At 43.4% G+C, this 23,918-nt stretch overlaps 1 protein-coding gene across 12 annotated transcripts in view; it reads left to right on the top strand.

Annotated features, from left to right (window-relative positions):
• The window catches only part of FYN (FYN proto-oncogene, Src family tyrosine kinase), a 216,006-nt gene that overhangs the window by 76,092 nt on the left and 115,996 nt on the right, over positions 1-23,918 (top strand). For 11 of the 12 annotated variants that reach the window (XM_060419482.1, XM_060419479.1, XM_060419483.1 and 8 more), the window contains one exon: positions 23,051-23,120. The gene's annotated coding sequence lies outside the window, so the exon portion shown is untranslated. Of the gene's footprint in view, positions 1-20,611; positions 20,783-23,050; positions 23,121-23,918 lie in introns of all 12 variants that reach the window. The other variant, XM_042253308.2, reaches the window with a different exon arrangement.

Raw genomic sequence — 23,918 nt, forward strand, 5'->3', positions numbered from 1 at the left:
ACACTCTGAGAAAGTCTCAGTATTCACTCTGCCAAGGGAAAATTGTGACCAGGGTTCAAGACCCTGAATGAATCTGGGTAACGTGTCAAATCCTGTTTGCACCAAGGGGTCAGGTTCATTTTTCCTTGTCAGGATGTGGGGCATGTAAGATTCACAGGGAATGTACTCCCTGTTCCCCATCCCCACTGGAACTCTGTAATCATCTAAAAAAATTCACATCCCTCATCTCAGGGCAGAGTCACAAAGATACTGCAAAGTTAGTTGGAAAGTGTATTCTGCTGAGTCAGTGGGGCAGACCCCAGGTGCCTCCAGCCACCTTGCAGTGCTGTTTGCAAAACTGTAAGAGAGAATGTCTCATTCCAACGTTAGTAGTAGTAACAATTCATCTCACTCAGCTGTGAGCCAGGACACTTAGTAGTTCTGTCTTCCCAAAAGACTGAGTGAGGGTCACTCTGCTGAGGGCTAATTGCTGGAGAAAGATCGCAAACTGTTATGTGTTCTACCATTTCATGCATTTTCAGCCTTTTCAATGGTTTGGTAAAGTACTTTTAGCTGATGGGTTTTGGATGTTAAGATAAAGAGGTCTTCTTGGATGGGATAACCTAGGAACAGAGATCCTTTCCAAGAGGGCAGAGTTGGGCCTGAAGAGGAATCCACTGACCCAGCGGAGAATACTGAGGCCTGTCCTGCGCTGTCCTGTGGGTTAGCTTTCAGAGCCATCTAGACTCATTTGCCCTGGAAAGAGAGAGGTGGTTCTTAACAGCCCCTGGGCTTACTTGGACCAGCATCGGGGAGCCAGGAGTCACAGGCTTGTGCACTTGTCTTTCACCTCTGAACACAAAAGGCTCAAAAAAGGAGAAAGTTCAGTCAGGCTTTGTGTTTTCAACAATCTAAATACATTAAATGCTGGCATTGAAGGACCCTAGGAACTGTGCTGGTGTCCTAGAGAGCAGACCCAGAGAGTGACCCCTGGCTAGCTGACCTGTTTACAGACCACCTGCTAGTCCACCCCGTTCCACTCCACCCTTTCTTTCATCCCTTATCTGTGTATGGGGTCTTCAGCTACCCTGAGAGCCATCATAGGCTCAGAAGACAAGAGAAAAACGGCTAGGAAGAACAGAAAAACGCTTTAGAGGAACTGTTGCAAGAGCCAGCAACAAGATGGTACCAACCCTCTCCCACCTCCCACCGCCCCCACCATACCTTCCTGTCACACAGCCTACATTTTTTTTCACTTCAACATTTTGGTAGCCTACAATTCTTTTCATTTGAGGTTATAAATGACCTTTTTTTTGTTTTGTAAAGGCAGTTTCCGAGGAAGTTGATGACTCATTAAATGATCAGTGACACATGTGTGAATTAATTAATTTAATTGTTCAGCCAGGGAAAAGGGGGCTGTGATTGGAAAGACGGGGGCACCTTGGGAAGGGTCCCGGGTGGAATGTGAGGTGACAGAAAGCCAGTAGGAGGACTAGAGAATGGGCATTTGTAGGAGTAGGGAGAAGATTAGGCGGAAAAACACTGCAACCACAGGGACTTTTGCTCCTGAGACCCAGAAGTCAGGCAGCGGTGGTTTTCTTCTTCATAAAGCTTGTCTGGTGGGGCACCCTGGTACCTAACTCCACCAACAGCAGCATGTATCATGTGGAAGGTTGCCAGATTTAGTGAATTAAAAAAATACATGATGCTTGATTAAATTTGAATTTCAGATAAACAATGAATAATTTTGTAGTGTAAGTATGTCCCAAATTGTTCATTCAAAATTTAAATTTAACTAGGCATACTGAATTTTATCTGTCAGCTTGCAGAATGGCTGAGTGCTTGACATTCAGTGGTCCTTTGAAAAAGATGCTGTGGTGGGGAAACTGAGGATGAGAGGGGGTCGTGGTTTACAGCCTCTTGGGTGGTACAGAAGCCTCCAAAGCAGATGCTCCTAAGTCCTGAATCATTATTCATGGCTGTGGATCCAATTTGGGCCATCTGATGTCTGTCTTGGGGTGGCAGAAAGGACCCTAGAGGGAGGTGAAGCCAGTGGAGGGCTCCATGATAAACCCTTCCAAAAGGCTAGAAGGCTAGAAGGCTAGAAGGCTAGAAGGCTGGGAGGCTGGGAGGCTGAAGCAGGCTGACAGAGACTCCAGGAGGTGTGAAACCCTGAGTGGAATCTGAGCAGAGGGTTAGGAGGGACAGAAGAGTCATCTGGTCTACCTCCTTCCGTATTATGATTAGGATTTTTTTTTTTTTTTTTAAATGAAGAAACTGAGGGCTAGCAAGATAAAGTGACGACTCAAGTCATGGAAAATCAGTGAAGCCTGTGGGAGGATCAGACTTCTAAAGTCCTCACTGAGTTCTTTCCACTGCATGGTGCTGACAGAGCAGATTCTTAGGCAAGCCTCCGTTTCCACACAGTGCTACTTTGCACACAGTACCCACTTAGCCTAACCTTGTGGGAAAGACCGCCTATGAGTCACCATCACCCTCATTTTCTTTTCTGTTGGTGTAAGAACCACCTCGGTAGCCTTATTACCAAGAGGCTGGGTTATGCTTTATATCCCAGTTAACAAAGACCAAGGACCAAGAGATCCAGGTTTCACCGTTCATTTCTTCAGATGCTATTTGGGGCAGTTATGCAGGTTTCCCAAATCTGGCTACTCAGTAGAATGAAAGCAGAACATAAAGTTGTGCTTCCTTCTGGTGTAAGGATATATATGGGTGGTTTTGCAGTTTAGTATTCCTTTCCTGTTTAGGACAGAAATATGATAGGAGACTAGTCAGCAGCAGTGTGTAGAGAGCCCCCGGAGCCCTCTGCAGTGCCCAGCTGGGCAGAAAGGAATGCTTAGGGTAGAGTGAAACAGGGAGGGACACTCCTGAAGTGGAGAAAACCACCGCCTCCATTTCCTCCAGAGGCTGAATTTTATAGTAACAGGAAGAGTGGCTGTTTCCCAAAGCTCTTTTTTTTTTTTTCCTGAATCCTTAAGCATGACCTTCTTATATTTTTAGGATCTTGATACCTCTTCCTGGCTTTTCAACTTGTGAGAATGACATGTTCTTTTTAAGTGGATTGGGTTTACTTTAGAAGCTTTTGATATAAACTGTGGATCTTTGAGGATAAGAATACTTCATTGAACCAGTGGCTGTGTCTACACTGTCTTATGCCCTCAGTGAATTAGCACATGGGAAACTATTTAGAGGGGAGAAGGTCATTTGTGGGAAAGAAGACTCTTTACTTCTTCTCTATTCATGTGGTTTTCTCCCCTCCTGACATGATGGATATTAGTGATGTTTTCTTGGAAAGCAAAATATCCCACATTAACGTATCATGGCCTCTTTGGGAAGCTGAAATTCCACAGGCTCTTACACAGATTATTTCTTCAGGTAATTCTACGTTTGTACTGTTTGCTGCAGAAATGCAATAATCCTAGGCAAATTGTTTCTGTATTATCTCAGGAGTGATAGTATTAAACATTAGCCAGCCAAAGTCATAGGCAAAGATACCTGATATTTGAATTCTTATATTACCTTCTTTATATTGCCCTGTATCACCCACCCCCCAGGAGTCACTGGCTGGAAGCATTATGAAATGATTACTTCCTTCCCTGACATTAACAATAATTACACTTGACATCACAAATTGGAGAATGTGAAACTAAAAAACTGAAAATATTTGATGAATAAACTGACTGAGATCTGATCAGTATTGTAATGTGTGGTCAGTTCACAGTAGCTTGAGAATAAGAAAACCTCTATACATTTATTAATGTTATCTACTGACTCCAAAAAATGATCATTAGGATGAAACTTCCTTTCAACTCCAAGCCATAAAAGTGGCATAGTTCAAAAAATCACTGAACTAAATGAAGCCCAAATATTTGAAGTGATTGAATTAATAGCTTTAAAAAAGCCAAATAAACGTGTTCCCCTGAAAGGAAACCAATTTAGAAAATTTTTTTAAATAAAAGAAATCCTACCAGTTAGCCAAGGACAGTGCTCAGAGGGTGATATGGCAGCATACCCTTGGAACACCAGTGGTCACTGGGGAGCTGCTGTTTTGAGGCAGATCAGAAGGAAGATCCTGGGAACAATTCTACAGGCGAGTGGGCCCTTTTCCTAAAGAAGAGTAGGTAAACAGCTAAGCTGCTTAGTTTCTGCTTTTGTCACTTAGAACTTCAGCTGAATTCTGGTCATCTTCTGTTCCTGCATTTTCCTAGCAAGAAAAGCATGCATGACTGGGAATTGCAAGAGTTTTAGCCAGTTTTCTTTAAGACCCTCTCTGCATGCATCTTGGTAAACAGTGCGTAAGCATCACATTGTTAGTTAGCTTGGCATGTGTGTTTAGTTATCAGGTGAGTGAACTGCAAATGTCTTGAAGATCAAGATGGTGGCTGATGCTTTTTGTTCTCTCCACTAGCCCCTAATCAGCACCTTGCACACTGTTCAGTTACCTGTTACACAGAAATCTTCCCCTGGTGCCCAGTGTAAGTCATTGTGGGTGCTAAGATGGGGCAAAGCTTTCTTTCCCAAAGGCTGTGCTCACATTTGGGAGCATTTAAGCTGCCTACAGGTCACTCATATGTGTGTCTCACACCAGTAGACGTGAGAGGAAGGAGTAATCCAAAAATTATACACAACCCAAGCGCCATTTTTATCGGTCACAGTCTCAGATGCACTTGCTATTTTTGTAATCGGCTTATGCTTTTCTGGTATGATCTGGACCCCGGGAGAGGCGCCTCAGTTTTCTGAAAATTCACAGACTGAATGATACATTCACAGATCTAAGTCTTAAGTGACTGGTATGGAAGTTCTGTTGAATTTTGGTATTCATTTCTCCAGCCAACAAATTTCTCTCCCTATAAATATTTGTTCAGTCAAACTACACGTTGTAAGACTTCCCATGTATTCCGCTTCAGGGAGACTAGGCCGGTGTAACAGGAAAAACGGGGAACTTGTCCAAAAAGCCACGTGGTCCTAAAAAGCAGATGCCCCCACACCTGCCCCTGTGCATCTAGTCTTTTATGATGCGGGGTCTTGTTATTTGATGACAGGTCTTCTTATTATCTGAGAAGCATTAGGCTAAAGTACAAGGAAGTATAAGGTGGTTGAGGATTGAACAGTAAGCCCTGAGATTGTTGGATTAAAAGTTTGATCTGTTCTCTTTCCAAATTATGGTATTTAGGCATTTGCCATTCATCCTTGTCTCTGCTACAACCCCCATGCCATCCCGCCCTGTCCTCTGAAGAGTTCAATAATCTGGCACTTGGTTTCCCCCAAGAGCTGAGGAGAGAACTGCAGGCCTGGGCAAGGGAGGGTTAAAACTAAAGCTGGGTTTCCAGAAATTGAGGCAGAGCTTTGTGCCACTGCAAAATAACCTACTTATTAGCAATTCTGCTGCGTCATCCTTTGAACTTTAATCCCCATTTTTTATCTTGGTGGGGATTTTCAGGAGTCAGTGAGTAGTATTAACTTGTGCTCTGGAGAAATGGAAGGATCCTGTGGCAGAATTAAGAAGCACGGTTGCAGCCAGTCCTTCCCATTTTAGATTACAGTAAAAGCCTTCTGCATCAGGCTTGCTTTTTGTGCGTTTCCTTTTTCCCCCTTCATCACATTCGTTATCCCTTGGGCAAGTTGTGTCTGTCCCTCCTGCCACACTCCCCCGCACTCCAGGCTAGAAGCTCTCCTGCAGAGACTCCAACCAGTTGGAGAGCCTTCTTTCTCCCATCCTCCTGTCTTTCCCACCCCCGTGGTGAGACCCATGCCTAATTTTCAGCTCTTCTGGGGCAGTGTGTCATTACTTGGAAGAAAATTAGAAAGCGTTTTACACAGCTTATTACAAATCATTAATTGAAGTGTCACGAAACCCAAGGAATTTATTCTCCCATTGATGTGTGCGTAACTCCTATTAACATTAATAAAGTTGTTTAGAATCAAAGAACCAGCAGGAACCCATAACAGGAGATCCATTTTGATCCTGCTTTACAAAGTGACTCACACCCACAGGGCATCAACAAGCATTTTAAATATAATTTTTACAACTCCTTTTTTTTTTTTTTTTAAAGAAAAGCGATTACTGAGTATAACATCACAGCATAGTCCCGTCCTTCAGTGTGAAGGATGGCAGCTGCTTGTGTAGCTCTGCTCCACCTGGGTTGGAAGCGGGACATGGCAAGCCTGGTCAGTGTGTATGCAGGGAAGACCCACGTGAGCGCTTTCACCTGGGGCCACCATGCATGCTCTTATCGTGGGGAGCTGCCTGGACAGTGGGAAGGGGACCGTGCCCCTGGACACCCACAGACAGAAGTAAATGGAGGTGTTTGCTTCACCGGAGCTGTCTCTGCCCTGTCCTACCTGCGCGATTATGACAGGTAACATTGATGAAATGAACAGTCGAAGGGTGGGGATATCTGAATCTTTCAGTCCACATAATTATAAATCCTTTGAACACTCCAAGGACCCCGGAGAATCTGAAGATGTAGAAACAAGTGGAAAGTACCCTTAACCTTTCAAGTAAAGTGCAAACACCAGTAGTTACAGCTGCACTTTCTCTAACAGTGAGTGAATTTGTAGTGTTTGTTTATTCACCTTCTTAGCCAATAAAAGGAGACTTCTGAAGGGCCGGATTTTTAGATCTATGTCTTTCCCCACCCTTCCCTTCTCTGTCTCCTCTTCCGTCCACTATAGGGCATTCACTTATACAGATGTTATTAATGTTTGGAAAATGACTTCAGTGTGGGTGACGAAGAAGAGAGGTTTTCATTGAGAAAGATGGTATTCTTTCAGTGTCCTGTAGTCTGTCTCAAAAATGTTAAATTTTATAACACTTAGATTAACACTTGTTTGTTTTTAAATGTTACTTTTAAAAAGAATCACTTTTCCTAAAACAGATAGAAAACTAAATTGCTTTTATTAGGTTTCTGAAGTGCTAGTTATAATTGAATTATTTCCCTCAAGACTAGCAGCACCTCAGCAAGGTTTGTCCTTGGAATGTTACTGAACCTTGTAAGAACTTTGAGTTCCCTCTGCTTTTGTCTGAGTATGGGAAATAGGTATTCGTTTCTGAAATTGTTAATTTAGATACTCAAAGGAAGGAAAATACGGGATATCCCTTTAATCACTGAACCTCATTTCCAACCCTTTATTTTTTCTTAAGTGTAGAGTTTCCAAAAAAAGGAAGCAATGCTGGTTATAAACAGGTAGGATCCATCTGGCACTGTGCAGATAAAAACAAGCCCAGAATTCTATTCACTTGTCCTTCACCACAGGGCTGTGATCTGGGTCAGGATTATCCTTGTTTTACAAATGAGGCAGCTGGAGCTGGAGAGGTGAAGCCAGCCTTTCTCAGGGCCACAGACCCAGGGAGGGTTAAGAGCCCAGAAGAGGTGGGGGGGTTGAGGGCAGGGGCTGCATGCTTTCTGCCCAGCCTGCCTGCCCCTGGACCTTGTTAGAGTTGGGCTGCATAGGCTCACTGTCGGCCCAGTGGGCTGTTCAGTCCCAGAGACCCAGTTTGACTTACTGATAAGTCAGATTTGACTTATTTATCAGTACCTATCAGAGTGCTTGGAACATGACAGGCACTCAGTAAATGTTTGCAGAATGACTGTGTTGCCCAAACCAAGGAGTTCACTGTAATTCCTAATCTCATCCTGCTCATTGCCCTGGCCACTGCCACATCTATTTTAAACCTCTTTGCAAGTGAGTTTAGACAGATGTGTATATACTTTATATATGTACTTTTAAAGTGACATTTCCAGAATCTGCCTCGCATGCCGGTGTAATCAAAGACCAGTAGCAAATCAGAGTTGTGTGTGGAGGTGCTAGATGCACACTTTCTTTGATTTCAACCTGTTTCAAATGGTCATTTCCTGACTTTAAGATATGCACTCATATCAGGTATTTGTCTTTCTCTTTCTGGTTCACCTCACTTAGTATGATAATATCTAGCTGAATCCATATTGCTGCGAATGGCATTATTTCTTTTTTATGGCTGACTAGTATTCCACTGTGTGTATGCACCACGTCGTCTCTATCCACTCATCTGTTGATGGGCATTTAGGTTGTTTTCCTGTCTAGTCTATTGTGAATGGTGGTTTTATGTACATAGGGGTTCATGTGTCTTTTTGAATTACAGTTTCGTCTGGATGGTATATTCCCAGGACTGGAGCTGCTGGATCATATAGTAATTCTATTTTTAGTTTTCTGAGGAACCTCCACAGTCTTTTCCATAGTGGCTGTAACAACTTACATCCCACCAATAGTGTAGAAGGGTTCCCTTTTCTCCAGGCCCCACCAGGCCATTCTGACTTGAGTGTGGTGGTACCTCATTGTAGATCTGATTTGCATTTCTCTAATAGTGAGTCTGAGTGAACTCCGGGAGTTGGTGATGGACAGGGAGGCCTGGCATGCTGCAATTCATGGGGTCGCAAAGAGTTGGACACGACTGAGTGACTGAACTGAACTGAACTGAATAGTTAGTGACATTGAGCATCTTTTCATTGTGTCTATTGGCCATCTATATGTCTTCTTTGGAGAAATTTCTCTGTAAGTCTTCTGCCCATTTTTTTAAGCTACTTAAGATTTATTTAAGCATTTCGTGAATGAAACAAATCATATTTACTTATTGTACCTCAAGAAGAGGGCATGGTTTTTGTTTTTGTTCTTTTTAATTTTTAGTAGCTTCTCTGGTGGCTCAGAGGTTAAAGCATCTGCCTGGAATGCTGGAGACCCGGGTTCGATCCCTGGGTCGGGAAGATCCCTTGGAGAAAGGAATGGCAGCCCACTCCAGTACTCTTGCCTGGAGAATCCCATGGAGGGAGGAGCCTGGTAGGCTACAGTCCATGGGCTCGCAAAGAGTCGGACACGACTGAGCGACTTCACACACACACGCATAATTGATTTACAGTGTTGTGTTAGTTTTAGGTGTACAGCAAAGTGAATCAATTATACACAGATCATTACAGAGTATTAAGTAGAGTTTCCTATGTTGTGCAGTAGGTCCCTAGTGAAATGACTTTAAAAGCAAATACTATTTTCTTACCAGAGGAAAGTTTAACTGGGGATATAGAAGCCTCCTTAAATGTGTTTTTCAAAAGAAGTATTATATTTTGGGGCTTTCTTACTTTAAGTTGAAATATATTACAAGATTGCATGTAAAGGAGAACATAATACACGGTGTCCTGTTGTGTCACTGATGTTTCTAAATAGAGGGTACAGGATTAAAAAGCAATAAAATGTTATTCACACCCCCCAAAAAAATGATCCACAGAACCATTGTTGATCAGATAGTGGAATTAAGTGTAGAATTAGCATCCGGAAGTCTACAGAAAAATGAAGTGTTTGAATCTAAAGGGTCTCCTTTGGGAAGCTAATATTGGGGGAATGGAATCTCCAAGGAAGGTCCTGGGTGTTCTTGGCGAGTGAAGGAGAGCAGCTCAACTGCTAAGACCAGGCCCCATGCTCCTCTCTGAGGATGAGTGAGCTCTCCCTCATAGGAACCCTCCACAGTCTCCTCACACACAATCCTCTCCCAGCTCAGAGAGGAGGCTGTAGTGAGACCCTTTCTCGCTCCCCCTGGGGGTTCCCTGCACCCCAGGCTGCTGTATAAGTGCCCAAATAAACCTCCACAGCAGAGGGCCCAAGAAAACAAAGCGTCTGAGAAGAACAGAGTCTGGCTGTATGGTTTCTATGTCCCCTGGGATGAATTTCAGTGGTGGCTGGAGCAGTTGTGTGAAGCCCATGTCTGATGGTGATGAGCGAGCCCTGCACAGACTCTGACCAGCTGCTGAGGTCAAGCTGCCCCCCGAGACTGGGGACAGAATTCTCTCTCCATGTATGTGATGCTGGCTGCTCTGACGAAGGTCAGGAGTCTGCCTCATGACCATGTGTATCCACAATGGAAATCTGAAGAGCCTGGAAATGGACAAAGGCAGGAATGGTGTCCTAGGAGTTATTTTCAATATTCCGTACTGTTGAGTGGAAACTAGACATTAATCCGGAGCAAGACTCAGGCAAGCTGAGCTGATGTCTTGGGGTAACTTTGAAGCGGGGGATGTGAAGCATGGACTGTGTGCCACGTAGAGAGATCACCTTTATGCTTAGGTCTTTTCCCTCCAGAGATGCTGTAGTCTATAAACCAAAGCCCCAGGAAACTTTTTTAATAGATGTGAAAAAATTAGGCTTGAATGTCCAAATTTTCACCTTAAAAATCAATCAGATCAAGTTAAAATGATTTGTGTTACTTTATTTTGCAGCTGTTTACTTCATGCTGTCCTAACATACAATAATAAAAATAACTTGGGCATGACAGTCATCTTAAGTGAATTTAAAAAACCAATGAAATGAAATGGTACTTTTAAGCTTTTAGCAAAGCAAATTTTTGAATTATCTTGCTTAATTAAATTGCTGTACTCCTTTACTTTCAGCACTTAAAAGAGCTCTCTTTTGTCTCTGGTTTCACTGCATTAACTACTGAGTTTGTTGGGTTTTTTTTAATTGAAGTATTAACATTCGTATAGAAAAGTGCACACTTTGTTAATTGCACTGAAAATGAATTTTCATAAAGTGAACACACCCCTGTAACCAGGAACCAGATGGAGAAAGAACGTCACCCAAGCTGCAAAAGCCCCTTAGACCCCTTTCTAGTCCCCAAATCCTACCAAAGGTAACTATTATATCATGATTTCTAACATAGGTTGAGTTGTCTGTTTTGAATTTTATATAAATAAAATCTTAAGGATGTATTTTTGTATTTCTCTCAACATTACATTTGGGAAATTAATCCTTGTTGTTATTGAGTAGCAGTTGGTTCATTCTTACTGCCATGTAATATATTGTATAACTCTCCCAAAGTTTATTTAATCCTTCTGTTATACACGGGCTTTGGGCTGGGTTCAGCACAGTGCTGCTAGGAACTCTCCTGTACATGCAAGTGGGTGAGTACCTTTAACGTTGCTGTAAGAGAGATTCCTTGATGGTGAGATCCTGGATCATGAGACATAGGTGTGTCCAGCTCTGATAGATCCTGCCAGGTTTCCACAGCATCTTTATCAATTTACACTCTCATCAGCGTAGTATGAGAGTTCCAGTTGCTCCCTGTTGTCCCCAAGACTTGGCAATTTTTGTCTCTGTCATTATGTCATTTGTCTCTGCCTCTCTGGTAGGTGTGTGTTGGTAAGGCATTGTGATTCTAATTTCTTTGATGACTAAACTAGTCCAACTAGTTTAGTCCATGGACTGCAGCACGCCAGGCTCCTCTGTCCTCCACTATCTCCTGAAGTTGGCCCAAATTCATGTCCATTGAGCCGGTGATGCTATCCAACCATCTTATCCTTTGTCACCCTCTTCTGCTTTTGCCTTCAATCTCTCCCAGCATCAGGGTTTTTTCCAGTGAGTCAGCTCTTCGAATCAGGTGGCCAAAGTATTGGAGCTTCAGTTTCAGCAACAGACCTTCCAATGAATAGTCAAGATTGATTTCCTTTAGGATTGACTGGTTTGATCTCCTTGCAGTCCAAAGGACTCTCAAGAGTGTTCTCCAACACCACAAGTCAAAAGCATCAGTTCTTCAGGGCTCAGCCTTCTTTATGGTCCAACTCTTACATCCATACATGACTACTAGAAAAACCATAGCTTTGGCCATACGGACCTTTGTCAGCAAAGTAATGGGTGCTTTTTAATATGCTCTCTAGGTTTGTCATAGCTTTTCTTCGAAGGAGCAAATGTCTTTAAATTTCATGGCTGCAGTGATTTTGGAATCCAAGGAAATAAAATCTTTCGCAGTTTCCCCATCTACTTGCCATGAGGTGATGGGGCTGGATGCCATGATCTTAGTTTTTTGAATGTTGAGTTTTAAACCAGCTCTTTCACTCTCCTCTTTCACCTTCATCAAGAGGCCTTTTAGTTACTCTTCATTTTCTGCCATTAGAGTGGTATCACCTGCATATCTGAGAGCATCTTCTTATATGTTTATTGGCCACTTAGATTTCCCTTTTTGTGAAATTTCTTCTCAAGCCCATTTTTGTTTTGGGTAGTCTGCCTTTTCTTTATGGGCTTGTAAGAGTTCTTTGCTGGATGTATATGTTGCGATTATTTTCTTCACTGTGTGGCCTACCTTGATCCTGTTGAGGTGTTTTGATAAAGAATTCTTAAATTTAATACAGTCTAAATTATATTTTTTCTTCATGGTTAACACGTGTTTTATTTTTTTGAAACCCTTTACCTGTCAGAAGATCTGAAGGTATTCTTTGTTTCCTTCTAAAAGTTTTATTATTTGACTTTTCACATTTATTTCTACCATCTGTCTGGAATTGGCTTGCGCGTGTAGAGTAGATATTAAGGTTCATTTTTTTTCTTACGGATACACAGTGTATTCATTTCCTAGGGCTGTCCTAACAAAGTACCACAAACTGGGTGGCTTAAGACAATAGGAAGTGATCCTCTCAAAGTTATGGAGGCCAGACGCCTGAAATCAAGGTGTGGGCAGTCATGTTGCCTCTAAAGGCTCTGAGGACGATCCCTTCCTCACCTCTTCCTAGCTTCTGGTGGTGGCTAGAAATCCTTGACATCCCTTGCTTTGTGTCTACAAGCTCTGACCTCTGCCTGCATTGTCATATTGACTTTTTGCCCCTGTATCTCTGTGTCTAAATTTCCCTCTTCTTAAAAGGAAATCAGTCGTATTGAATTTAGGGTGCATGCTAATCTGCTATAATGTCATTTTAACTGATTCCATCTTCAGTGACCCTATTCCAAATAATGTCACCTTCTGAGGTACTAGGAGGGGTTGGTTAGGACTTCAGTATATCTTTTGGGGGAGCACAATCAACCCATAATACCCAGTAAACGCAGCTCCGTTTCTTGAACTTCAGTGTCATCTTTGTCATAAATCAGGTGGTTATCTGTGTAGGTCTGTTTTTGAACCTTCTTTTTTGTTCTGTTGGTCTAATTGTCTATGATACAAATACCACACTGTCTTAATTATTGTTATTTTATAATGAAATTTGGTATCTGATGGAGTAAGTCTTCCAGCTTTGTGCTTTATCTTGAAGATTATCTTGGGTTTGGGCACTTTGCATTTCCATGTGAATTATAGAATCTGCTTATCAATTTCTACCAGAAAAAGAAAACATTTTTAAATCAAAATTACACTGAGGATGCAATTTAGGTGAGAACTAACATCTTTAAAATGCTGAGACTTTTAATCCATGTACACAACATAACCCTTTATTATTTAGGTATTTAATGTCTCTCAGTTCAGTTCAGTCGCTCAGACGTGTCTGACTCTTTGGAACCCCATATATTGCAGCAGGCCAGGCCTCCCTGTCCATCGCCATCTCCCAGAGTTCACTCAAACTCATATCCATCGAGTCTGTGATGCCATCCAGCCATCTCATCCTCTGTTGTCCCCTTCTCCTCCTGCCCCCAACCCTCCCAGCATCGGAGTCTTTTCCAGTGAGTCAACTCTTCTCATGAGGTGGCCAAAGTACTGGAGTTTCAGCTTTAGCATCATTCCTTCCAAAGAAATACCAGGGCTGATCTCCTTTAGAATGGACTGGTTGGATCTCCTTGCAGTCAAAGGGACTCTCAAGAGTCTTCTCCAACACCACAGTTCAAAAGCATCAATTCTTCAGGACTCAGCTTTCTTCACAGTCCAACTCTCACATCCATACATGACCACCAGAAAAACCATAGCCTTGACTAGACGGACCTTTGTTGGCAAAGTAATGTTTCTGCTTTTCAGTATGCAGAGGTTGGTCATAACTTTCCTTCCAAGAAGTAAGTGTCTTTTAATTTCATGGCTGCAGTCACCATCTGCAGTGATTTTGGAGGCCCCAAAAATAAAGTCTGACACTGTTTCCACTGTTTCCCCATCTATTTCCCATGAAGTGATGGGACCAGATGCCATGATCTTCGTTTTCTGAATGTTGAGCTTTAAGCAAAGTTTTGCACTCTCCTCTTTCACTTTCATCAAGAGGTTTTTTAGTTCCTCTTCACTTTCTGCCATAAAGGTGGTGTCATCTCCATATCTGAGGTTATTGATATTTCCCCCGGCAATCTTGATTCCAGCTTGTGCTTCTTCCAGCCCAGCGTTTCTCATGATGTACTCTGCATATAAGTTAAATAAGGAGGATGACAATATACAGCCTTGACGTACTCCTTTTCCTATTTGGAACCAGTCTGTTGTTCCATGTCCAGTTCTAACTGTTGCTTCCTGACCTGCATATAGGTTTCTCAAGAGGCAGGTCAGGTGGTCTGGTATGCCCATCTCTTGAAGAATTTTCCACAGTTTCTTGTGATCCACACAGTCAGAGGCTTTGGCATAGTCAGTAAAGCAGAAATAGATGTTTTTCTGGAACTCTCTTGCTTTTTCCATGATCCAGCGGATGTTGGCAATTTGATCTCTGGTTCCTCTGCCTTTTCTAAAACCAGCTTGAACATATGGAAGTTCACGTATTGCTGAAGCCTGGCTTGGAGAATTTTGAGCATTACTTTACTAGATTGTGAGATGAGTGCAATTGTGTAGTAGTTTGAGCATTCTTTGGCATTGCCTTTCTTTGGGATTGGAGTGAAAACTGACCTTTTCCAGTCCTGTGGCCACTGCTGAGTTTTCCAAATTTGCTGGCATATTGAGTGCAGCACTTTCACAGCATCATCTCTCAGGATTTGAAATAGCTCAGCTGGAATTTCATCACCTCCACTAGCTTTGTTGGTAGTGATGCTTTCTAAGGCCCACTTGACTTCACATTCCAGGATGTCTGGCTCTGGGTGAGTGATCACACCATCATGATTATCTTGGTTGTGAAGATCTTTTTTATACAGTTCGTCTGTGTATTCTTGCCACCTCTTCTTAATATCTTTTGCTTCTGTGAGGTCCATACCATTTCTGTCCTTTATCAAGCCCATCTTTGCATGAAATGTTCCTTTGGTATCTCTAGTTTTCTTGAAGAGATCTCTAGTCTTTCCCATTCTGTTGTTTTCCTCTATTTCTTTGCATTGATCGCTGAAGAAGGCTTTCTTATCTCTTCTTGCTATTCTTGGGAACTCTGCATTCAGATGCTTATATCTTTCCTTTTCTCCTTTGCTTTTCACTTCTCTTCTTTTCACAGCTATTTGTAAGGCCTCCCCAGACAGCCATTTTGCTTTTTTGCATTTCTTTTCCATGGGGATGGTCTTGATCCCTGTCTCCTGGACAATGTCACGAACCTCTGTCCATAGTTCATCAGGCACTCTATCTATCAGATCTAGGCCCTTAAATCTATTTCTCACTTCCACTGTATAATCATAAGGGATTTGATTTAGGTCATACCTGAATGGTCTAGCGGTTTTCCCTACTTTCTTCAATTTAAGTGTGAATTTGGCAATAAGGAATTCATGATCTGAGCCACAGTCAGCTCCCGGTGTTGTTTTTGTTGACTGTATAGAACTTCTCCATCTTTGGCTGCAAAGAATATAATCAATCTGATTTCAGTGTTGACCGTCTGGTGATGTCCATGTGTAGAGTCTTTTCTTGTGTTTGTTGGAAGAGGGTGTTTGCTGTGACCAGTGCATTCTCTTGGCAAAACTCTATTAGCCTTTGCTCTGCTTCATTCTGCATTCCAAGGCCAAATTTGCCTATTACTCCAGGTGTTTCTTGGCTTCCTACTTTTGCATTCCAGTCCCCTATAATGAAAAGGACATCTTTTTGGGGTGTTAGTTAAAAGGTCTTGTAGGTCTTTGTAGGACCGTTCAACTTCAGCTTCTTCAGTGTTACTGGTTGGGGCAGACTTGGATTACTGTGATATTGAATGGTTTGCCTTGGAAACGAACAGAGATCATTCTGTCATTTTTGAGATTGCATCCAAGTACTGCATTTTGGACTCTTTTGTTGACCATGATGGGTACTCCATTTCTTCTAAGGGATTCCTGCCCGCAATAATATATATAATGGTCATCTAAGTTAAATTCACCCATTCCAGTCCATTCTAGTTCACTGATTTTTAGAATGTCGACGTTCACTGTTGTCATCTCCTGTTTGACCACTTCCAATTTGCCTTGATTCATGGACCTGACAGTCCAGGTTCCTATGCAATATTGCTCTTTACAGCATCAGACCTTGCTTCTATCACCAGTCACATCCTCAGCTGGGTATTGTTTTTGCTTTGGCTCCATCCCTTCATTCTTTCTGGAGTTATTTCTCCACTGATCTCCAGCAGCATATTGGGCACCTACTGACCTGGGGCGTTCTTCTTTCAGTAATGTTTTTAATGGTTTTCAGTGTTAAGGTCTTACACATTTTAAAATTGACTTAATTCTTTTTATAAATTTGTTTTTTTCTTACACATCTTTTATTGGACTTATTCCTAGACATTTGATATTTTTGATGAAGATTTGTTTCAATGCAGTAAAAAGCAGAGGAAGAGAAGAAAAGCTTCTGCTGGGTTTACTGCCTCACATTATTAAGGAATCTTCCCACATTTACCAAGCTTAGCAGGGCTAAGGTTTAAGTTGAGGTCTCACTGGGTCTAAGTAAGGGTCTGGCAAATAAATTAGTTAGTCTTTCAGACATGCAAGGTTTAGAAGAGATGAAGTGGTTCAAAACATGGGATCCTCAGATTTAGGTAAAATGCGTCCTTGGTAGAGAAATATTAGAGGCATTGACTTTGCCATGTTGCCACATGGAGAACCATGGCTGGAAGAGATGTTGAGGACACAGTGCAGATGTTGGATGGGGTAGGAGTCTAGTTCTGGGGTTTCCAGGTTCCTAGAACACCCGGCTCCCCAGAAGTGCTAAGTGGGACAGGAGGATGGCTCACGTGGTGGTGTTTTGAGTCCTTTCCTCCTTGAACCAGAGCTGTTCTGTTCTGCTTTTATCTAATATGTTGGAGTATAGCAGAAGTGCTGAAAATGCGCGTGCATGCACACCTGCATGTGATTGTGCAAGGCTCTATACTAAAAAAAAAAAAATAGCTTAAAGACAACCAGACTAGATATTCTTTGACATTCCATTCAGCCCCAGGATTCTGGGATTTTAATATTCTAGCCAGCCTACATTTCAGGGGCTCTGCAGACATCATTATTAACCTTGATCTTGGTAGCATGGTGATACTGTGTGCATATCCAGGGCCTTCCCAGGAGCCACTGCAGAATGTCTGTTTTAGAGGGTCTTGGGAATGGTTATCAGGTTGGAAGAGGGCTTAGGTACTTGTCTGGCTGCATCATAACAAAGCGGTGTTTTTGTTCAGACTCAGGATTGCAAATCACTAGAAATAGCTTCATTTACTGAGTATACTGCAAAACAGAGTTTCTGTTTTATTTTTACCTGATACCTAAAGAATGTGGTCACCTGATAGAAACTCATTGCCCAAAAGAAAAGGAAGATATAATTCTTATATATACTTCATTCTCTTTTGTCTTATGAAAGCAGAATGGTATTCCTTCTGACAGTCAACTAATTATTGCAGCGGCATTCACTTCATTTATTTCTTTCCCAAGTAAAACTCCAACATAGAGGTTTAAATATAACAATCATCATTATCATAAATAATAATTATTAATAATATATTACAAATTAATGATGTATAATAAATTATTACGTGAAGGAGGAGAAGAAATCATCACTACTACTCTTACTGCTGGGGTTGATAGAGGTTATGGGGAGACCTAGAGCCCCATCCAGGCCCTCAGACTACTCCTTTGCATGACAGCTCAACCACTTGTGCCCAGGAGTCCAAAATATGTACCTGAGAGCCGCCTCCTGGGAGGCAAGGATAAGCTTATTTGCTGGTTTGGGGGTGCCCTGCTGCTCCAAGAGCCTGAGTGCCCCTCATCCTGGCAGCGGCTAGTGAGAGAGAAGCAGCAGCCCCTTCTCGTCCAGCCTTCCTGGCCTCTCATCCTGGGGTCGGTAACCCCTTTGTGCTGGCTGAGGGCCCTCCCCGCTCATCTCTTTGTCTACCCATCACTCTTTTCTTCCACCCTTTACTCCCGCTCCAGCAAATAATAAAGCAAACAGCCACCACAGCCTTGCTTGAGTCTCCCCAACTTGTGGTGGTAACGCCAGAAGGACCAGGGCCCCTGCAGTCAGGGAGAGCAGATGGGCCAGGGTTGCCTGCTCCAAGCACCCCTCTCCCTCCCCCACAAAGCAGGCCCTGTTTCCTAGTGAACTCTGTTTTTTGCTTCCCATCCTCCTCCCTTGCGACTGGGCTTTGTTTGCTCACTTGCTCGTTTAATGCATCATCCTGCCATTTGGAGCTCCTTAGTTTTGCAGACAGTTGACTTTGGGCTTGCAGGGAATGCTGTCAAATGCCCAGCTTGCACCTCACGCTGCACAGGACAGCTGTAGCCACAGGAGAGCTGTGGAGGGGAGGGGAAGTCACCCTCTCTAGCCCCTGTCCCCTTTCCTTTGCTTTTGAAAATAAGACAGCAGAGACTCAAACAGCTGCTCCTTAACGGGTGGGCCCTACAAGCATGCTGGCTTTATCATCAGCCCTCACCAGCTAGAGGAAGACTTGGGAGCCCCATTCCAGAACTCGCTAATGTGGCCACAGAGGTGAACTAAAAAAGGATCAAGGTCTGTGAAGGCAACAGAATGACTAGAGGTGCCGCCTCTGTGTGAGGCAGTGGGCCAGGCAAGGTGTCAGCGGTTCAAAGATAGATATAGAGTAAGTTCCTGGCTCAAGGATATGGCTCATTTCTGGTAGAGGTGTAAATGGTGAGATGGACAAGATCTCTCTCTTGTCCAGTGGATTGGACAAGAACTTCAGGGAGGGATTTATATTTCAGTTGGGCTCGAGGGGCAGGTTGGGTCACCATTCTTGCAGGTGGAGGTAAGTGTGCGTGGGCAGGAAGAACAGGGCAGGTGAAGGCCCAGAGGAGGGACAGGTGCTGGGAACAGCAAATGCTGTGGTAAGGCTGGGCATGAGGGAGAAAAAAGAAATGGGCGATAAGGCCGAGTTGGGTCTGGGATGATGGTGACTGACTTGGAGTACAAAGCTGGAGAGTGTGAGTCTGTTTAAGTCTTTGGTCCTTCTAACCGTGTCACTGCCCTAAGGTTCCTAGGGGGTGGCTTAGAGGCACTGCAGGGGCCAAAGGTTCAGAGCCCTTCCTTGCTCATTGTACTGGGGTGTTACCTTTCACTTAAGAGGGTTCCCATTGGCCAAGTACCATTCACTTATCTAGTCCATCAGTCTGCAAATACTTACTGAGAACCTCCTGTACGTCTAGCCCGTACTCCGTTCTGCTGAAAGACCGTGGAAGGTTTTTGGGGTTCTGTTTCTGTGTTTCGTTGAGTTTGCTTTTGTTTTCTGTATAGAAGGTTTTGGCCCAGTGGCAGACTAGCAAGAGCCGTGGGTCAGCAGCCTGAGTTATATTCTGTCTCTGCCACCCACTCATCATAAGTCCTTAAGCAAGTCTCCTGACCTCTCTGGGCGGAGTTTATCACCTGTAAAGTGTAGAACTAGACTGGTAAATCATTCCCAACTGAGCCATTCTAGGACTGGCATGATCAGTGCATGATCTATAGTCCAAAACTTTCCTTTCTGTCAACAAAGTCAGAAAAGGAGAGACCAGAGGCAGAGAGGCCAGGTAGGAGGTGATGGCAAGAACATCTGTGGAGCACCTTACGGATCTGAGTGAGGCCTTTCACTTATTCATTCAACAAATGCAATACTTAGTGCCAGCCATTGCCCTGAGCATGGAAATATGTCAGTGTCCAATACAGAGCCTCTGCTTTCAAGGTACTTCCTGTATAGAGGGCAGTGGTGGGGCTGGGAACAGGAGTGACAGATGGAGAGATGCAGTTTGGAACTGAGAACAAAGGGTGTTAGTTGGAGCTGGGTAAGTGTATGAGGTGCCAGAGAACGGAAAGGACAGAGATTTAGAGGGAAAGAGAAACCTGGGGTGATGGAACCTAAGGAACCTTCTGTGGAAAGCCAACTAATGTTCACTTCATGATAGAAAACACATTCTGTGTCATGCCAAAACAACAAAACTGTCCCCCGAAATATCCTGGTGTGGCTGTGAAGCTATGACTCTAAAGAGAAAATGTCTCTTTAGACACTCAGTTCTCCTTGACTACATCGTTCCCATATATGAAGCAGAATGACACCAGAGCCATGTATGGGTTTATATTATATGATGTGAAGTGTTAGTCACTCAGTTGTGTCCTACTGTTTGTGACCCCATGGACTGTAGCCCACCAGGCTCCCCTGTCCATGGAATTCTCCAGGCAAGAATACTGGAGAGAGTTGCCATTCCCTTCTCAGAGGAATCTTCCCGACCCAGGGATGAAACCTGGGTCTCCCGCATTGCAGACAGTCTCTTTACCAACTGAACCACCAGCGAAACCCTGGGTTTATTTAACAACAGATCTATTTGCTTTCCTCAGAAAGGTCTCTAATAAGTACCAATGATATGTGAAAGTAGTGTGGGCAGCTGCCTAAGTTGCTAGCCCTTTAAATCTTTTCCCAGAGCAGCTGTCTCTCTCCCATTCATTCATTCATTCATTCTCTGTCTCTCCAAGTTATTGGCATGCATCCAGAGCAGATTCTGAGAGCCTCAAGCTTTTCCTTATTTACCCTTCAGTAATTACATATCACAGGTTGTTTGCTCTATGAGAGTCTGGGGCTGAGCAATTAGTTTCCCATTGTCTTTGCAGGAAATGACATCCATGTGACTTCTGCAGAAGGCAACTGTTGACCACTCTGATTAAAAGAATTTGGAAAGCATTCAGCACTTCCTCTGGTTGATCATTCAGACTGGCTGATTGGGAAGGCTTTTGGAAATATACAGAGCGAATAATGGTTGACAGAACCAGAAATACTACTGGGTCAGTCCCTGAACAAAAGAGGCCTCTGAACTGTTCCTCTCATCTCTCGTCTCTCGATGCACTGGCTTGTCTAGAGCCCTTCACTGTGTGGCTCAGCATGGTGCCTCAGCATTCTGTTTCTTTTATAATACTTACTGGGGAATGATCAGGCAGGATGCTTTCCAGCTACAGATAATTGACTATCCAATTTAAGGAGGTCTGGGCAATATGAAATTTATTGAAAGTCCAGTAGCTCTGTAGACTTTAGGGTTGACTGAATGCAGACACCCCCAACTCTTCTTTCCCAAATTTCTTCTGTCTTTGCATCCTCTGTGGGCCAGCTTTATCTTGTTGGAGCAAGATAGCTGCAGAAGTCCCAGACATCACATCCCACACAGCATTCAGAAGGAGGGACTTTCTCCCAGAAGAATGAGGAGAAGCTCCCAGCAAAACATTCTGCATCTGTTGTTGGCCTGGATAGGATCACATGCCCAGTCTTGAACCAGTCACTGGCAACAGGAATGAGTTTCCCTTAGATCCGTGACTCTCAATCAGTAGCATGCTCACAGGTCACTTGGGATCTTGTAAAACAGCTTCCGGTTCAGTAGGTTAGGGGCAAGACCTCAGAGCTGACATTTCTCAGAGGCTTCCAGGTAATGCTGACATTGCTGCTGGGCACCCTGCAAAGCCTTAGACCACGCAGGTCCCCACCCCACCCCAGCTGGGAGTGTTGTTACCTGCCCACAAGGACTGTGGCTGGAGAAACTTGGGGGATCTGTTAGGGAGAAGGAAGAGGGAATGGCCCCATGCAAATAAAAATTGTATCAGAGATACTTGTATCCAGTGCATAACAAGCATGTTACCTTTAAGCAGCCACGGGAAGTCTGTGAAACAGCAGCAGAAACAAAAAGTACTTGCAGTACTAGGTGTGGTGTGGGAACACCTACAAACACCTTATTATTTATTTATTCTTGAGGTTGTATACATTGCCATTTTTGAAACAAAAGATTAAAGTCATGCTGCTCTCTTGATTCTCATTCAGCTATTTTTATTTAATGCCATATACCTAATGTGACTCAAAGGGAATGAGTTCAACTGTAGTGGATTTACATATCCTTAAGTATAAAAGAGTGTGCCAAGTCTAGCCATCGTTCTTTGAGCGGCTATCTGATCATTGTCTTAGTTACTGGGGAGGGAGGGTACACCCCCACTCATCCTATGAGTCACTTGACATGACGTTGGGGCATGGAAGATGCTGTCTGTCAGTGGTGAATTTCTGCCAGTGCAAATGGTCACAGTGCCCTTATACATGATGTTCAGTGGAGAAAATCATTATGCTCTCTGCATTGAAAAGGAAGAACTATTTTGTTCTCTTGTGTGGGTTGCAGGGGGTGGTTTCTTGACAAAAGACACACAGGAATCCTGAAGTGCTGTAATTTGGGGGAAAAGGCTGTTAAGGCTGAAGGACCAGCGTTCCTCCTGATCACAGACTCAGGAGGACCCAGAGTGGAATAAGCTGCCAGGTGTTGAGTAAACCCACCTGGGTGGTACCCAGAGGGACTGCCGTCTCCAAAAGCACATGCAAAGACAGCACTATGTGAGGGAGACGGAGTTTTCCTGCTCCATCTGCTTGACCCGCCCACTCCGAAACCACAGCTTCACATCTGTGAGACCTGTGGGAGGGCAGAGCAACTCTTACTACCTGTCCTCACCTACACAGGTCACCAAAGTGCCTGTACTTAGGGAATTACCGACCCTGACACCTTCAGAGGTTCTCGGCTCCTCTGGACCAGCTGGGGAAAGCTGCTGGGCTCCAAGCTCCAGCAAGGCAGGAACTGGGCTCGCATCACACCAGTGCCCCGTGGATAGGCAGGATGATTGAACAGGAAGACGGTCAGCCCCAAAGACCGAGCAGTCACTCTTTAAGGAGAAATAAAAGAGGGGAACATTTTGTCATGTAACTTCAGTAATTTATCAGCTAAATATACAATGTTTAGGTGTCCTGTCTGCATATTTAGAACCTCAAGGACTGCCAGTTAGAGACAGAATAATATTAACTGATCCTGTGTTCTACAAGCAAGGTGGCACTATGATTCACCAATGGGTTCAAGCGATGCTGACTGAATGTCTTCCTACTGTGTGCACTGTGAGGCATGGCAACGAGAGTTTGGTCCATGCATGGGGGCCCAGAATAGGGAAGACGTTGTGGTTTCCAGAAGGGAAACACAATATATGCTTAATTACTTCTGCCTAATGATACATTTTTCCTTTGGTTGTGGTGTTTTTCAGGACCAGTCCAGCAGCTGTATTAGAAGACATGTGGTATATATAAAGTTTGTGATCGTTGGGGGAAATTTTGGTAAGTGTCACTGCCTTTATCTCTGGTACCTTGTGAAGTACATGGTGCTCATAAAGGGAAGCCACGGCTTTGTCTCTGCATCTTTTAAATATGCTCTGCACTTGACAAAATGGATTTTATAGTTAAATGTGACGCTCAATTGGTATTTTCTGACAGTATGACATTTTTTCTTGTCATTGCTGGTGTTATTAAGCGATATGGGGTTTTCTAAGATATGCTAAGTCTAGATTTTAGGAATCCTTCCAGATGCAGGATGAAGAATACCCTGGACCATTTAGCTTATGTTCTAAGCCACCCATGGAATATGTGAGTAATTAACTTGCAAACCAAAAGAAGTGAAAAAAAAGAAAAAATGTTTTTAGGTTTCCAGAGGAGAGAGATCCTTCTGGTCTATTTGTTGAAATGAGAGAGAAACAAGTAGTTAGCTGCTTGGGGAATGGGACATGAAAGGGAATTAAGAATCCAGCATGCCTTATCCCAGGCTGGGACCAGCAGAGCAGTGGTCTGAGACCAGGAACATTAAATTCAGCAGTCACCCAGAAGACCTTGCTAGCAGTAGTCAAAAGCACAGGAGAAATGGCTTAAAACCCAAGTTCTAACTTACCATTTGTTATGTAACCTCACTGAGCCTCAGTCTCCTCATCTGTAAAATAAGGCGTATAATATTACCTACCTCCTAGGATTGTTGTGAGAGTAAAGCAAGCTAAGTTGCAGGGACGCTCAATAAAGCAGTTTTTTTTTAATGTATTTTATTGAAATATAATTAATTTACTGTGTTGTGTTAATTTCTGCCATACA

This window comes from Ovis aries, chromosome 8 (genome assembly GCF_016772045.2).
Source record: "Ovis aries strain OAR_USU_Benz2616 breed Rambouillet chromosome 8, ARS-UI_Ramb_v3.0, whole genome shotgun sequence".
NCBI lineage: Eukaryota > Metazoa > Chordata > Mammalia > Artiodactyla > Bovidae > Ovis > Ovis aries.